General features: G+C 42.2%; 1 protein-coding gene across 2 annotated transcripts in view; it reads right to left on the bottom strand.

Moving 5' to 3' along the window:
• Positions 1–18,508, bottom strand: part of DNTT (DNA nucleotidylexotransferase) — a 228,977-nt gene that overhangs the window by 86,116 nt on the left and 124,353 nt on the right. The gene's annotated exons all lie outside the window — the stretch shown is intronic.

Here is an 18,508-nt window from a genome sequence, read left to right as displayed (position 1 = left end):
GTTTATGCCATATCTATATGAGGATTTATATTTAGCCTATGTACACACAAATCTGGAAATAGCTCCCATTTAGAGGTGTCAGGGCAAGGTTCTGCTGAAGGGGGCAATGACAAAAGTCGTATCATGTCACCACGATACAGTCTTCACCTCTTTCGTGCATGCAGTGTGATATCATTTGTTATTTTGATGCAAGTGTCATAGCCCATAGACACCTCTATTTCCATTGAATTTAAGAGATGCCTGCCAACTGGAGTTGCTGTGCGAAAGTTAAATCTAGCTCACTGCCATAGATTTAATTGATGGTTATGACTTATAGCTATTAGATAAGCCCTTCTGCCAGAAATAAGTAATTGTCCTTTCTACACAGTGAATCACTTAATATTACAAAAAGAAAGGGCATTTCTTCCTTTCTCAGTCTTTATTTTTGTATTTATTTCTTTAATTTCGTTCTATTTACAATACAAAGAAGGGAATATGAAAGCAGAATACACATAACCTTATTTAATTAAATTACTGAATAACCTATAACTGGGTAGCATTATACTTTTATTGTGCATAATAGATGTAAAACAAGAGACATAAAATCATCTTCTAAATTACTGCAATATTGATATAGGGGTTTGGTCAATATTTCCAGCAGAGTATTTTTTTTCAACGTATTTGCTACCATAGAAAAATATTCAAAAACCTTTCTTGTTTTCCAACTAGTTCCTGGCTGTGTGGCTGCAAACAACAAACCTCTAGCAATTCTTTATGCTCTAAAGTATGATTTGGATTATCAAAAAATTTTTGATTAATATCATCATTTGAGTTGTAATATGTCCTCTTTTAATTTGTTTTAAAATACAGTAAAAAACAAACAATTATAAAAGGATTCATATAAGGTTATGTTATTTATTCCTTTATATTTTGGACATATACAGGAGTTTATCGTGTTACATTCCCTTGGCGTTCGATACATTTTTTAAAATATCTTTTCCACTTAATTTTAATGGTTCTCTATGCCAATTCGATATCACAAAAATCACAGGTAAAAAGCCTTAATTCTTTTTATGTTGTTTTCATCTTGTTTGTTTGTTTGTTTGTTTGACTTCTATGCCACCCATCTCCCCTAGAGATGACCCTGGGTAACTTACAGACAGCAAAACCAATAAACATTAAACAATGAATAACAACAACAATAGACAATTGTCTCAAAAGAAAGCAAAGATAGTATCCATGGTAATAGGTGCCTTGAATGCAGCCCCAAAACAACTGGAGTACCACTCAAACACCAACGGCACTGACATAATCACCATCAATCAATTGCAAAAGGCAGCTTTACTTGGAACAGCTTACATCCTGCAACAATACTTTTAACACATCAGCCTCTGCCTATCCCAGGTCCCTGGGCAGGACACAACAGATGGACAAATATACAAAATCCAATCTGAACATCTGGCTGACTGTAGGCTAAACCCAAATTTTCAATTAAAAGATGGGGAGGAAGGAAGCAAGATGCAACATGGGGAGAGGGTCTTATCTTAATCCAGTAGCCACCTCTAATGTAATGGGCCCCAGGTCAATAGCAGAGCCAGGTCTTCCGGCTCTTTTGGAAGATCAGAACCATGGATTCACATCTCATCTTGAGAGACACAATGTTCCAAAGGGCAAGAGCCATTTTTGCAACCATAGTTGCTTGCTAGGATTACAGAATGCAGAATTTGATGTATCTAAAACCATAAACAAGCAAATTTTCTAAATTGTTCTCCTGTCATGGGAATAGTCCCACTTTCAGAAAAAACAACAGAGACCTTTAATTTCCCAGTCTTGGTACTGTTTAATTTTACCTTCCTCTAGGGCCCCATCTTTTCCAGAATTTTGAACATATTCAGAAGGAATTTTTTTTAGCTTTTTATTATAAATATGTTTTAGTGAAAGAAAACACTTTGATTTTTGTTAATGGTATATTTTTGCATTCCATCTTTAAGGTTGACATCATAGTAAGAGTTAGTACATTAGGTTGCAAATACCCAGGAGCATTTGTTGAGTTCAAAGCACAGAAGAGTGTATTATTGCCTACTGTGCACAAGAATCTAGTCAACTAACACTCAAAGCCAAATAAGTGTTGATGGAATTCATGGGCAGCTGGACTTGAGTCTTATGTGGCAATACAATGATTCCAGGCTGATGACATGTTTAACTCCACACTCCAATTCTGCCTGCTCTTCTCCTACATAATATTTGAAATCTCAATCTTCTTCCATCAATAGTTTTATAAAGAAGCTATGAATTTATTCTTGCTTTTTTTATTTCTTCAAAGAAAAAAGATGTTCAGAAAAAGGAAAAAAAAGCTATGGCTGTGATCTCTATCTCAACCACTCCACAAAGTAAAGCAAGAAATAATTTTTGGAATGGTATTCTTCAGTTATGGATAATTTATGCACAAAACATCTCATACATCTTTTTACTAACAAAAGAAAACACTTGCATTCACACATGCTTATAGAATATTGAGAGGATTTAATTTGATTACTGTTTATTTTGTTGGCTACTGTGATATTTTATTGTTTTGACAATGTAATCCTTATGGTTTGGAGTTTTTTTAGTTCAAAATTCTAATAAACTGTCTATAGAAAGGCAACATTGAAGACATACTCCTCAACTTATAACTATTCATTTAGAAACCATTTAAAGTCACAGCAACACTGAAAAAAGTGACTTCAACTGGTCCTTGCACTCATGGCTATCACAGTATTCCCATAGTCATGAAATCAAAATTTGGCAACCAGCATGTAATTGTCACCATTGCAGTGTCCCAGGATCATGTGATCAACATTTGTGATCTTTGCACCTTTCAACAAGGAAAGACAATGAGGGAGGTTAGATTTGCTTAATAACCACATGATCCACTTAACAAATGCAGTGATTCAGTTAAGAACTGTGACCCCCCAAAAATCAAAAAATCAGGTGTAATTCACTTAACAACTATCTTGCTTAGCAACAAAAATTATGGTCCCAATTGTGGTTGTAAGATGAGGACTAACTGTAAGAGCAATGTATCTTCCACCAAAAGCCATGTTCATATTCCAAGTCAAGCCAAGGGCAAATAAGCTGACTTTGAGTCCTTACAAAAAGTAAACCAAAACAATCCAGTTTTTACTATCTGCAAAACAATGACCAACCTCATACTTTTACAGTAGGAAATTGCACGTGAGCTGAATTGTAATAGTAGCTGAACTAAAACTATCTGTCCATCTAATTAATGCAGGGCTGTCAAACTGGATTTCTTCGAGGGCCAGATCAGCATTGTTGTTCTCCTCCAGGGGCTGGCTGGGGAGGAGACAGGATGGGCGCCTCCTGCAGCACTCTGCTGGCCAAAACAGGACATGGGGAGGCCCATTTTCAGCCTGGATGGCCTCCTGCACTTTGCCATTTTGACTGGCAGAGTGCTTCAGGAGGCCACCCAGGCCGAAAATGGAGTGCGGGGTGGCTGCACACAGGTCCCCCGTTTTCCATTTTGGCCAGCAGAATTTTGCAGGAGGCCATCCAGGCTGAAAATGTGCACCCCCCCTGCCCCATTTTAGCTGCCAGAGGTACCACAGGCCGGTTCTTTGCTATTTCTAGGCCGGCCGCATAAGCCAGATTTAAGTACCTAATGGACTGGATCCGGCCCACACAGGCCTTGAGTTTGATACCCCTGATCTTTTGCCATTCTTCTCTATTTTTTACTTGTACTGCACACTTTCTCTTTATTAAAGCAAGAAGAAACCCAAAAAAATGTGTTGCCAGATAAAATCCAAGGTTTAAGAACATATAAGCACTGCATCAACTTCACCTGTGCGTTTGCTACGTGATCCTTATTTTTTTCATCTGCCAACTGGGGACAACAATGCATGATTGATGAAAATGCTAGAGGCAAGATTTCATTCTGTAATTCCTCATGATGTATAGTCAGAAGCTACAGAAAACCATAAGCATATGGGATGACAAAACAGAGCAATAACAAGACATTGCAAAGGCTGTGTCTAAAATACTTTGTTATATACTCTCAAAACTGCACTCTTTTCCTTAAAAAGAATAATCTTTGCAGTACCTTAGGATTATTACCAAAGAGATCTAATTCCCAAGTTATTTTTATGTTTCCAGAGAATAGAACTATATGAAACAGAAGGTTGAGTAGTTATGTATTACTATAGCTGAAGGACGATTAATGTCCACTCTGAACAAGCAAATGAGAAGTTGGTTAAAGAAATGCCCAGAAAAAAAGCATTCCTGCACTTGGATAGTGTATTATTACATTTCTTTCATCTTTCCTGACTTTCTAAGTTCAACAGCACAACCCATCTGCCTCATTCAAAACACCCAACAATCCTTGCAGGCCAAGATAGGCCTACAGTATAGAATGTCATCTGTACCTCTATAACTGTCTGATTTGGTTCTGAAACCCAACAAGACAGACACAGACTCCAGAGAGCAATTAGGACTGCAGAAAAAACAATTACTACCAACCTGCCTTCCATCAAGGACTTGTATACTGCACAAGTCAAAAAGAGGGCTGTGAAAATATTTACAGACCCCTCACATCCTGGACATAAACTGAATGTTTTAACTCCTACCCTCAAAACGACGCTATAGAGCACTGCACACCAGAACAACAAAACACAATGACAGGTTTTTTTCCAAATGCCATCACTCTGCTAAACAAATAATTCCCACAACACTGACCAACTATTTACAAAGTCTGCACTACTATTACTATTAATCTTCTTATCACTCCTTATCACCCATCTCCTCCCATTTATGACTGTACGACCGTAACTTTGTTGCTTATATTCTAATGATTTTATTGACTGTTTCCTAGTATGATTTGATAGCTTATTGTACTCTATGACTATTATTAAGTGTTGTACCTGATGATTCTTGACTCTTGACAAATGTATCTTTTCTTTTATGTATATTGAGAGCACTTGCACCAAGACAAATTCTTTATGTGTCCAATCACACTTGGCCAATAAAGATTTTTCTACATCTAGAAAAGATGTATTCAATTATTGAATATATTCAATATTTGATTATTGTAAACATCAGGCTACAAGCTGACATTCACAGCCTGCCAATCAATCTGCCTGACAGATGTACTGTAGACATAGAATCAACATCTTCTTGAGTATGCTGCCTCAGAGGCACAGAGAGATTATAACTACAGAATGTTATTTTGACATAAAAAATGGATAGGGAATTCATCCTTCATTTATTTTATTTGAGTCAAATTGTAGAGTTCAGAGATACAATAGCTCTTTTGTGATATTCCTGGCCACCATTTACAGACTTTATGAATAACATAGATTTTTTTTTCCTTCTTCCTGGGTAGTGCTTCCCCACAAGTGCGGGATTTGCTTTTTTTCTGGATCAACCAAATGCTGCAACAGTAATGGATTGACCAGTTTCTCACCCAAGCTTGACAATGTGGGCTGAGATAGAATGACTGACTGAAAGTCACTCAGCCAGCATTCATGCTAAGATGAAACTAGAACTCACAGTCTCCTAATTTCTAACTAATAGATCAAACTGGCTCTCTAATATGCAAATATAGAAATAGTCTTAAATCTGAGATCTAATGCTTGGCAAATTAATATTGCCATTAGTCAAAACCCTGTTTATTTTGTTTAGATCATTTTTCTCCAGCTGATACCAAATAACATTCTGTTGCTAAAATGGACTGCAGTTCCTATCATCTCCTGTTAGTAAGTTCAGTAGTCATGCTACATGGAAAATCTTTTCCAGAATGCTACCTGTATTATTCTCTCTTCTTGTTACAATTAGCCAACTTATTTGTCTTCACAAAACCTCTGATTTTTTTTAAAGAAAATGATCCAATGGCCTACCTAGATCAATATTGCCAAATGGCAGAAATCTGGATATTTATCTACAATTTAATGTATGTTTTTCTTTTTATTTTCCACTGAAATTAAGATATTAATTTAATTGCTGTTCCATTTGTCAAATCTCTTGTTTCAGTCTTACCTCTGTTAAGCTTTGCAAACTAATTGTTCTTACCTATCATTTTTGAATAGCTGGTTTATGTTATTTTATTACATTATCATTACAGCAGCATCTTTGAAAGTTTAAATTGTCAGTTCATGTTTCTCACTGTTTCTCAGTATTATCCATTATTACAATCCTTTGTGCCATAACTTTTTTACTATGTGATGTTTGATGAGGAACTCTACTTTTCTTTCCGACACAGTAGAAATCCACATGATTATAGGTAATAATAAAGTCTTTGGAAAATCTGGTCATATACTTTACTAAGTTTGGTCAGCTTAACATTATGTGCTTAGGAATATTTCTTTAGCTAGGATTTATTTGCGTTGTTGCTGCTTTGCAAAAAGAAAATATTCTATTCATTTTAGGTGTGAAGGTCGGCTGATTCCAAACAAACTTTGAGCAGCTTACACATTTACAAGAACATGTCATATAAAAAGAAAAGAAAACACAAGTGCCCACACAGAACCACACCAATATCAACCCAAGAAAACCATCCACGGCTTCTCAAGCTCCCTAACCCCAGGCCTAGGAACAGAATCAGTCCTTCAAAAGGTGATTTGGAGGTGAGATCCAAACATACTGCTTTGTGCACATCTCTTTCTAAATAAAAATGTGATCTGTATAAAAGGTTTGCCTTTAGGCTTAATGGGATGATATTTTTATGTACTACTGACTTTCACCAACTTCACCTCTACCTACCTGCACACTGAAGAATGAGGTAAAATCCAACAAACTAAGAGTTATGTTATCTCGGTGCTGGAACAAACGTGAAAAACAATATTAATATTTCACACAGGGTTCCAAAACACCACCAACAGAGAGATATCAACTTGTAAAAGCTACAGAGTAAGTTTATTTATTTATTTATTTGTCAAAAGCTTACAATATAACAGAAAGAAGAATAAACATAAGTTTAAATACAAGAAATAGAAACTAATAATTGGGGACAAAAGGACAGGGATGGCAGGCACGATTGTACGCTTACGCACACCCCTTACAGACCTCTTAGGAATGGAGTGAGGTCAACAGAGGTTAGTTTGAGGGTAAAGGAGTGGAGGTTTGAGCAGGTGACAACAGAATCAGGTAGTGAGTTCCATACATTGACCACTCTGTTGCTGAAATCATACTTCCTGCAATCTAGTTTGGAGTGGTTTACATTTAGTTTATATCTGTTGTGCACTCTAGTGTTGTTGTTGTTAAATCTGAAATATTCATTAACTAGTAAGATGTTGTAACATATGATTTTATGTACTATGTTTAAGTCTAATCTTAGTCAGCATAGTTCAAGATTATGTTCATAATCTAAATCGGGATCCTCAACCTCTTGGGCCAAGGATCGGCCTTTTAGGAACTGGGCTACACAGCTGAAGGTGAGAGGCAGGCAAGCTGCAAAACCAAAACAATCCCCCCACCCCAGTCCGTGGAAAAATTATCATCCACGAAACCAATCCCTAGTGCCTAAAAGTGATGATGATAACAACAACCAGGCACTCTCCTCCAACCTGAACAAAAAATCAGAAATGTCTTAACAGTAATCCTGGGGTTTATCTCCCAGAGGCTATAGGCTTGCTCACATCTCATCTGCCAAGGGCAGAAAGAGGGAGCTATCCTTGGAGGAATTTGGAAATCATCCCTCAGCCTCTGGGAAACTTCTCAGGTCAGTCTTTTCCAATGCTGAATAGTTAAGTGAAGGAAGATAAAAGCAGGTGGACTCAAGTAGATCAGAGAACCCACGGGGGCCCAGGTGAGGGACAAGCTGATTCTGGAGTTCATCCTCTTCCATTATGTTACAAAATCAATTCATTTTTGCATTTTATCTTATAGTCAGTTTTATACTGGGCGGGCTGAAAATGTGCTAGATGTTGTGAGATCTGCACATACAATCATCTACATCGCTCTGTATTTTCCCCCCTTACATATTATCTTTAGGCTATGAGCAAGCAAGGGTCACAATTAAGCAATGTTTCCCTGACTTATACCATCAATGGATGCTGGTAACATCATCCAGCTTTTGATGGCAGACAGCAGTAAATACCCTCTGGCACTATCTCTATATCTTACACAACTTAACATTCCAAACCAGAGAAGAGCTTTTATTTTTAACCCAATATAATGCTCTCCCTTTAGCACTTCTGGCTAAAAGATACCCAAAAAACCCTATACTCATTCAGGTTATGTCTTTTTGACTCAGGAATCAGGATACAAACTATCAAACACATTCTTCTATATGCCAATTCTATACAGAACCTCAACCTGTTCAATTTACTCCATGCCTAACTAACAAAACAGGATACAACAATCAACAGTATAAGCAATTTCTACTTTCTGAGACCAACCTTAAATATAACACACAAAGTTATACCCGAATCTAGATAGCCAGAAATGGCTTGGGCTCAAAATAAACTTTTGAATTTTGAGTGTGCATGCCATGTCAGCTCTTGTACATTAGTTTTCTCAGGTTTGAGAGGGGTGTGTAAGAGAAATTTATAATTCTTAAGTCCCTTTTGGATGATTTGTTGTGTGTGTGTGTGTGTGTTTATGCATGAGCACATATGTGAGTGTGTCTGTATGTTTTTTTATAATACTGTTATTCCATGTTTACATTATCCAGATTATTAATTATAATTTCTTCTCATTATATATCTCTGGCCTCAGCAAGTTCTTCAGCATGTTTTGATTTAATATTTTCTCTTAGCTATTTTTTTTTGTCTGTGTGTATTTTTCTTAACTATCCTGACATTTTCAGTTTAGTTTTGGATATTTTCTGTATTCAAATACCAGTTCTCTTGTGCTGGTTAATAATTGCAATAAAGTTAAGTAGGGCACTCTTCTGTTTCTTTGCAATTCTATGCACAGATATCCAGAAGGAAACCCTATCAAATGCAGAGAGATTTACTTTTAAGTAAAGAGGCATGAAATTGATTGGGCTGTCAAGCTTCAAGTGAAAATGTTTCCTCAAGAGCAGCCATAGTCTCAAGTCTCAAATGAATGGAGTGTTGACTGAAATGTATATAGTTCATATATGACAATCTGTAATTGTATTCTAATACAGAAGAGTCCAGCTTCAGTTAAAGGGGAAATCTGGTTCCTAAAAACCTCCAAAGCAGTTTCTATCTCTGGAATCCATTCCATAGTTTATTATTCAAACCGAACACTGTTCTTAAGTTTTGACTCGCTGGAAATCCAGCCACAGGTTCATGTAAATAATACAGTTCTACCTAGCAGTCATTTACAATATTGTAAGCCTTTAAAGCTTAAAGCTTATGAAATGTAACATACCAATCTATCACTATTTTATATGAAGTCATAAAATACAGGGTTGGAGCTTTATTTTTGCTGTCTTGGCAGATCTTGTAAATTGCATTCGTTTCCAATCAAGCATTTCAAATGGTATCATGGCAACTTCTTGAATGCATAAATTTTTGTGAGTGCCAATCAATGCTGAAAGTCAGAAGCGTGGGGAGAGGCGATGGGTCTAGTGGTTCCAAAAGATATACACATTCCACGGAATATTGATGCAGATTGGGCACCAGCTGTACTCAGCTGAAATGTTAAGAGCGTACCACAATCCATTCTTTCATCTTAAAACATCTATCTGGATTTACATACGTACAAAATAACGGTCAGCACATTTTCTCATGCTTGGCAGCACATTTTCTAACTGGTGCAATGCCCTGTGCAGTGGAGTAAGGCAACATGGACAATTTAGAATGATGACTTTTGAAGATGCAAAATTGAACAAGGGATGGGGGAAACACTACTGGTGAAATAAGGATTAGGCAACCCAAGAGAGTATGGGATTTTAAAAACAATGAATGTGTCAGATGAAACTTTTAAGGCTGCTTTGTAAGTCCCTCCACCCCGCTCTTTAAAAGATGTTCATGTCCCGCAACAGTCTTTTAGCAAAGGGAGAGAAAATAAGCTGAATCTTTTAATATTTCAGCTGCTACTACCCAAACCAGTTTCCTACCCCCCCATCTCCTCCATTTGTTTAAGCGATCGCCTATAGTGGTTTTGAAATATATATATATAAATTGTTGGTTTGCACAAATGAGAACTAATGTCAGCGTGTGTTATTTCTCCCCATATCAGATCCTGGGGTCATTGTGGCAGAGAGCACAGTCTATAAACAACAACGAACCTCTCATGTATTACTTAAATATTAACCTTGATACTTCGGGTTCAATATCAGGTTATAATGCATTTGTAGACTCTGTCCCAGTCCAAATCCAAAGCCCCTTTTATGTAAAATAGCAATAGCACTTTATAGTGCTTTACAGCCCTCTCTAAGCATTTTTACAGAGTCAGTCTATTGCCCCCAGCAATTTGGGTCCTCATTTTACCCACCTCGGAAGGCTGGAAGGCTGAGGCAACCTTGAGCCTGGTGAGATTCGATCTGCCAAACTTTTGGCAGCCGGGAGTCAGCAGAAGTAGCCTGCAGTACTGCATTCTAACCACTGCACCACCGAGGCTTGAGCTCTACTAACATTTAGCCACTCTGCCTTTTTAAACAGAATTAAAGAATTCGGTGAAAATGGATAAATTACTCCACACATCCTATCTTTACCTATATGATCTGTAACCAATGATAAGTCCTTGAAGTTGACAGCTTCATGAAAAGTCCAGGGTGCTCTGAAAGATGTTTCTGCTTTCATCAGAAGAACCATACCATGCTGTGGCATTGAGTTGTAAGATTTGGAATACACATACAAATGTGCAACACACGTCAAAAAAGGGTCTGGCATGGGTTACAAAAACCCCAGTGCTGCTTTTGTCAGGCTTTATATGTGGAAATACAGGAGGAAGATCTACAGCCTAGACAATGGCCTAAGAAGAGAAGCTTAATCTGCAGCAGTGGTGGGATTCAAATTTTTTTACTACTGTGGGCATGGCTTGGTGGGCCTGGCAGAGGAAGGATACTGTAAAATCTCCAGTCAGAGGTGGTACTTGCCGGTTCACCGAACTGCTCAAAATTTCCGCTACCGGTTCTCCAGAACTGGTCAGAACCAGCTGAATGCCACCTCTGATCTGAAGGTGTGAGGAAAGCATGGAAGCTAAACAGAAAGGGCCTTCCCTGGTTTTCCAGAGGCTTAAAAAGAGAAGGGCGGGGGGGGGGAATACTTTCCATCTGGCAAGATTCTGTTAATGTAACCTTACTGTTATGTCCTGAGGACTCATGGAGTTCTCACTCAGGTCCACTCACTTGTGTGGGCGTTATTCCCCCATTCCCATTGGTCAGTTCTCCCCAGCAGCCAGCTATAAAAGCAGGCTGCGGGGTCCAACTGGCTGCTGATTGCTGCGAGCCAGTTCCAGGCTTGGCAAGCACGGTCAGCCCTTTATTTGTAAATAAAGTACAGTTGCACTCATGCTCTGGTTCAGCCTCTCATTGCTCAAACTTAACACTGGCGACGAAGGTGGGATGGCTACCAGAAGCACCTTGCAACCGCTGAGTCACTAGCCACCGATCTACAGCCCAGAGAGAGCGATCGGCTGGTAACAAGGGAAACGCTGATCCGCAGCCAGAGAGAGCGGTCAGCTAGCGAAACGAGCGATCAAAAAGAGCAAACGCAGATCCGCAGCCAGAGAAAGCGGTCTGAGTCAAATAGTTAGAAGCGTCTGTAGCCGCTTGTTAGCCTCGCTACGGGGAAAGTGAAGCGCTGCGAGCCGCAGCCGCTCTGCATTTGGCGCGAAATTCAAACGGGTGTCATTTGAATTTCGAGCCAGTAGGAATCACAGCACAGCGCTGTAGAGAGTCACTAACGCCCACTTTTTGGCGCGAATCAAGACACCTCCAACGGCTAGCAGCCAACGTGGTAACCCAGAGAGAGAGAAAGAGAGGGTAGCGAAAAAACCTCTCCAGAGCTGATATCACTAGTAACTCACGAGCGTTCGTAGTCCCAGAGAGATTTCTCCCGCAGGTAGCCCAGCCGTTCCAGCACCATGAGTTCCAATCCAGTATTCCCGGCGTTTAAACCAGACGAAGAGAAGTGGGAATCGTATAAGAACCGTTTCAATCATTACATCGATGCGGTCGGCCTGTCGGATGCGGGAGAGCATCGGAAAAAATCCTATTTCCTAATCTACTGTGGAGCCACCGTTTACGATACCGCTGCAGCACTCGTGGCGCCGAGAGAATTAAAAAACGTTCCGTGGTCCGAGTTGCTTGAGATCCTCACAAACCACTACGCTCCCAGGCCTTCACAAATCGCCAGGAGGTTCACGTTCCGAATGAGGAAGCAATCAAGTAAGGAGACCATCAACCAATATATGGCCGCCCTCAGAACAGCAGCCCTGCACTGCGGGTTTGGAACATACCTGGAGGACATGCTCCTCGATCAATTGGTTTGTGGGGTCAAGGATCTCAACCTACAGAGGCGACTGCTAGCTAAAAAGACCTCAACCTCGCAAAGCGTAGAGGAGGCCCTAGCAGCCGAGCTAGCAACGAACTCAGCCACCGAAATTCAGGGCCCAAGCGCCAAGCTAGCAGCGTTCCCAGTCCATTCCGAAGAGGTGGAAGCGGAGGAAGGCCACAACGATGAGAACGATGTCCATCGCCTCACCAATGACAGACGGTCACAGGTAGGGGCCAAACAAGAATACACCGGTCCACCCAAGCACATCACCCTGTGCCTAGCCTGTGGGGATCACATCAAAGGGCCACCTGCAAGTTTAAAGGAGCCGTTTGCAACAACTGCCATAAGAGGGGCACATTGCGAGAGTCTGCCAAGCCCCCAAAGCGCTGCACAAAGACCCCGTCCTCGCACTCGGGACCACAGAGGCAAGTATTAAACTGTCGCATGCACCGCCTTGCCAGGCGTACTTGCCACTCTGTTAGTAAAATTTCTCTCTCCGTTTCCCTAGAAGGTAAACCGTGCCACATGGAGGTTGACACAGGGTCAGCGCTCTCAATAATCTCGTGGAACACCCTCAAGAGACTCCACCCCAGCCTATCTACTACCCGGCTTCAGAGATGCCAGTTCGGTCTGAAGGACTACCAGGGGAAGGCCATTCCCGTGATCGGCAGAGACAAGTTCTTTGTCAGTTTTAGAGCTTTTAAAGGCCACCTACCTCTAGTGGTAGTTAACGGCAATCTACCCACCTTATTGGGGCTCGATTGGTTTCCCCACCTCGGCCTAGGGTTAACAGGAGTCCATGCTGTCTCAACCTCAGACACTGACTCCTTATTCGCTGACTACGCAGATGTGTTCAGCGAGGAGCTGGGGTGTTATAATGGAACCCCCATCTCGTTCACCGTTGACCCCCAGGCAGTTCCAATCAGATTAAAACCACGGAGAGTTCCATTTGCTATTCGACCAAAACTAGATGCTGAATTGGATAAACTACTAAAACAAGGGGTCATTGAGCCAGCAGATTTCGCCAAGTGGGAGACGCCCATTGTCACACCCCTCAAAAAAGATGGTAGCCTGAGAATTTGCTCGGACTACAAGACAACAATCAATAAATATTTACAAGTTAGCGCCTATCCCGTGCCCGTCATTCAGCACTTATTGCACACATTCGAACCGGGCAGTATTTTTGCTAAATTGGACATGTCTCAAGCATATCAACAGTTCCCTGTTGATAACCAAACAACAGAACTTCAGACCATCGTCACTCACAGGGGTGCCTTCCGATGCAAGCGTCTCCAATTTGGCGTAAGTGTTGCCCGGGTATTTTTCAATCCCTCATGGAGCGGATTTTACAGGGCCTCCCTGGTGTAGTACCCTACCGACGACATCTTGGTCTCGGCCAGGGACAGACCCCAACTCTTCCAGAGAGTGCGAGCAGTGTTAGAGAGGTTCAGACAGCATGGCCTCAAGTTAAAAAAAGAAAAATGCGCCATTGCCACTAGACAGGTGGACTTTCTGGGTTATAAAATTGACGCCTCTGGCATTCACCCCCTGGAGTCCAAGGTCAGGGCGATCCACGAAGCTCCCACACCGACCTCCAAAACGGAGCTACAAGCTTTCTTGGGACTCCTAAACTTTTATGCATCCTTTTTGCCCCATAAAGCCTCAGTAGCCGAACCCCTACACAGATTACTAGACAAAAAGTCACCGTGGCACTGGGGGCACAAAGAAGACCAGGCATTTAACGCCGTCAAATCACTACTTACGTCAGAGGCAGTGCTCATCCAGTTCGACCCCAACCTTCCTTTAGTACTGGCAGCAGACGCATCCCCTTTTGGAATTGGGGCGGTCCTTAGTCACCGACTCGCCAATGGCGCCGAGGCCCCCATCGCCTTTTTCTCCAGGACGCTCTCGGCCACGGAGCGAAATTACAGCCAAATAGACAAGGAAGCCCTAGCAGCTGTTGCAGCCGTGAAAAAGTTTCACGAATTCCTTTTGGCCACTTCTTCGAACTGGTCACCGACCATAAGCCCCTCCTGGGCCTACTGGCCGGCGACAAACAGACACCTCAAGTCCTCTCCCCTCGGATGACAAGGTGGACGCTTTTCCTAGCGGCCTACTCATACAAACTTATCCACCGCCCGGGCAAAACTCTATCCCACGCTGACGCACTCAGTCGCTGCCCCTTACCCGCTCCAGCTGAAGACCCAGCTCCTGTCAATGCCATTTTTGAAATCACCCAGTTGGACCTGCCCATCACCGCCCTTGACATCGCCGCCAAAACCAAGGCAGACCAAACGCTCGCCCAGGTGCTCGACTGGGTGAGGAGGGGGTGGCCGGGAGGCAATGTTGATAACAAATTCGCACCCTTTAAGACTCGCATGCAGGAGCTGTCCAGTTTGCAGGGTTGTCTACTGTGGGGCACTCGAGTGATCATTCCAACCTCGCTGCGTACCCGAGTCCTGGAGGCGTTGCACGAGGGACACCCGGCATTGTGAGAATGAAGGCGTTGGCACGCAGCTACGTGTGGTGGCGGGTCTAGACGAGGACATTGTCAATTGGGTAAGTTCCTGCAGCATTTGCCAGGAATCCCGTCCTGCTCCCCCCATCGCCACCCCTACCAGATGGGAGAGCGCCAGCGCCCCTTGGTCTAGAATCCATATCGATCTGGCCGGCCCCCGTGCATGGAAAGATGTTCCTAGTGGTCGTGGACGCTTATTTCAAGTGGATAGACGTGGCGCAGCTATCCACGACCACCACACTAGCAATCACCAATGTGTTAACGCGCCTGTTCGTTACCCATGGACTACCCGACTCCTTGGTCTCCGATAATGGCCCACAGTTCGCATCAGTAGAATTCAGCCGTTTTGCAGCCAACCTAGGCATTCGCCACATTTTAACAGCCCCATTTCACCCTGCGAGTAATGGGTTGGCTGAAAGGGCCGTCAGGACCACCAAAGAGGCCCTCGCTAGGTTTGGCAGAGATGACTGGCATCACAAACTCTCACGGTTCCTGATGAGCCAGCACTCAACCCCCTGTGCAGTCACCAATAAGTCCCCAGCGGAACTTCTGATGGGCCGGCGCCTGAGGACTGTATTAGATAGACTGCACCCACAATACTGCCCTGACTCTCCCCTCGCTTCCACTTCGGGGGTTAGACATTTTATGTTACAGGAGCCGATATTCGCAAGGAATTTCGCTGGGGACCCACTTTGGATTCCGGGCGAGGTCATCGCCGTCACCGGGCCGAGATCATATAGAGTCAGGCTGGAGGATGGTCGCGTCTGGAGGAGACACATAGACCAACTCAGAAGGCGCCTCAGCAACCTCGCAAACAAGAATCCAGAGTCTCCAGTCGAAGGGGAACCGTCCCATCTGCCACCCAGCCACATCACACCCAGTGACCAGCCTGCGCCAGCGGTCGTTCCGGTCAGCCCAAACCCGGACAACAGCGCCCAGAGAGTTGATCAACCGGATCCAACCCACGAGAGTTTGACGCCAGAAACCAACCCGGTGGTTCCCGAGGATGCCCAGTCCAGAGAGAGTGTTGGCGACACTATGCCAGCTCAACCGTCACAGACTGATACCGAACAGTCAGACAATGTTCCCGAGTTGCGCCGCTCCGGGCGCCAACACAAACCCCCCATCTACCTCAAGGACTATACGTGTTCGCATCTGGGGGGAAGGGGTGTTATGTCCTGAGGACTCATGGAGTTCTCACTCAGGTCCACTCACTTGTGTGGGCGTTATTCCCCCATTCCCATTGGTCAGTTCTCCCCAGCAGCCAGCTATAAAAGCAGGCTGCGGGGTCCAACTGGCTGCTGATTGCTGCGAGCCAGTTCCAGGCTTGGCAAGCACGGTCAGCCCTTTATTTGTAAATAAAGTACAGTTGCACTCATGCTCTGGTTCAGCCTCTCATTGCTCAAACTTAACACTTACAATAAAGTAGGATTAGTAGTTCATCTGGGTATACTTGCTCTCTGGGTTACCTCTGAAGAATGACAGGCTGAGACCTATTCACCTGTCCAGCTCTTATGAGAACAAACATGAGTCAAATCATGAACCTCTGACAATTTGAAAAACAAAAATCAATCAATTTATACAATAAAATATATTTCAGCTTACTTCAAAAAAATAAAGAAATCATTAGAGTGATACCTTGGTACTCAACTGCTTTGAAACTCATCGAATTTGCTACTCAGTGCATTTTGATGTGAAAATTTTGTCCTTTGTTACTCAGCCTTTGTCTGGTACTCAATGCACAAGCTACAACTTGTTGGTGTCAGCTGCCTGGTGACTCACAACATTATTCCTTATGAAGAAAAGTAGTTTGGTACTCAACGTTTTTGGTACCAGAACCAATTTATTATGAGTACTATCTTATTGTGAGATGGTCTTGATTTTTATCCAAATCAGTAGAAGCTTAGCTTTTCATATTAGAAGGTTTGATAGGACAGTGTCAGTATTTAATTTTATTATTACCAGTTTCCTCAACAAGTATTTACCTTAAATATGTATGCACTGTCTAAATATCAAGTATCAGAAATATATAAAGTATCAGAAATTTTTATGATAAGTTTCTCTGTTAGCACATTACCTGTTTGCTAGAACTATTAAATGATAAAACATAATAATGGGAAGCCCTAGTCACTGACAGATTTGCTCAAACAACAACTGATTGATTGCTTTAGTTTCATTAATAATGTAGCAATGGAAAAGAGAAAGGTCAGCTGCATAAAAATTATTTACTGAAATAAGTGGACAGTGTTTGAGGTTATTAATTATGAAAACTCTGTACTTGAAAGAGAGATCTGATTTTATAAAGCTGTTTGTTATGCTTACTGTGTGTTTTTTTAAAACCACTGGTAGAAAAAAAGGTTTTGAAGCAAGACAATTTCCATTTACCAGTTCAGATTTTTATCATCCAAAAGAGAGTTGTTTGTTTTGGAATTACATTTCTATTTTCTTCCTCAGAATCTCATTAATATATATATAAACTAGTGAGTCTGAGCTTTTAAATTTTCGTGAAGGAAGTAGGAAGAAGACATGCTTCTTTACTGAGGCTCTAATAAAAATAACAAATTACTTAATGGCAGAGTGCTTGCTCAGTTAATGCGTTCTAGTCGGCTAGCAGAAATAGACATCCAGTTCTGACTCCCTCCTTTGATGGTTTTAAATGAATTATTTCATTGTCCTGTTTACCACTCCAACTTTTAACATGCTCTTATTGGGGGAACATCAATTTTAATCTATTGGCAGACAAAACAACGCTTCTTCTCTACAGCCCTTCAAAATATAACATTGACAATCTGTAATTCTGTTCAAGCTCTGGTGCATCTGGGTCCCCCAATCTGGGTGGCAAAAATCCAGAGGTTGCCCAAATGCTACCATGTAGATATAGAAAATGCTCTGTTTGCTACTAAGCTGGTAGTTGTCCATTTAGATTTCCAGCTCTGCTATAGGAGAAATTAAGTAAAGATGATGGGAACAGCTTTCTATGTTCCTGGGCTCTTCCCCATGCGAATTATTGATAGCTTCAGAGGGAAATTTTGAGCTCAAGAACTGGGATAGAGAAAAGGTTAAACTGTGGCCTTGATCTGTTTAGGGAATCTCAGCAAATACTAAGAGACATTCATAGAATTGTGGAAAGATAGAGCTGAAAGGGATCTCTGGAGGATTATTCCAAGCTCAGGAAAAAAAACGGGTGGGACACGAAAGGTGATCCTATGCCCACTATCTGGCAAATTTGGACATTCACACATCACAGGGTAGGCTGCTGGGGGTTCTCAGGGGTTTGGGAGAGACCCTGACTAAGATTCTGTGTAGTTCAGAGAACCCCCAAATCCCACTCCTGGCTGGCCCCGCCTACCCCACCCCCCCAAGGGTCCCCACGTGGCCCCTTTTGGATGCAGGTAAGTGAGGGTGCATGTGGAAGCTCAGGAAGGATGAAAAACAAGCCTCCCGGAAGTTCAGGAAGACCAGAAATGGGCCCATTTATGGCTTCCAGAGAGTCTCTGGAGCCCAGGGAGGCCATTTTCCTCTCCTGAAGGCTCGAAGAAAGTCTCCGGAGCCCAGGAAGGGCAACTCCACCGCCACCGCCGTGGTGCAGGAGGCCAACTAGGCCAGG

This window comes from Pseudonaja textilis, chromosome 4 (assembly GCF_049901715.1).
Source record: "Pseudonaja textilis isolate UNSWEBS1 chromosome 4, rPseTex1.2, whole genome shotgun sequence".
NCBI lineage: Eukaryota > Metazoa > Chordata > Lepidosauria > Squamata > Elapidae > Pseudonaja > Pseudonaja textilis.
Note: the sequence above shows the minus strand (reverse complement) of the source record. Positions and strands in the feature narration are given on the sequence as shown.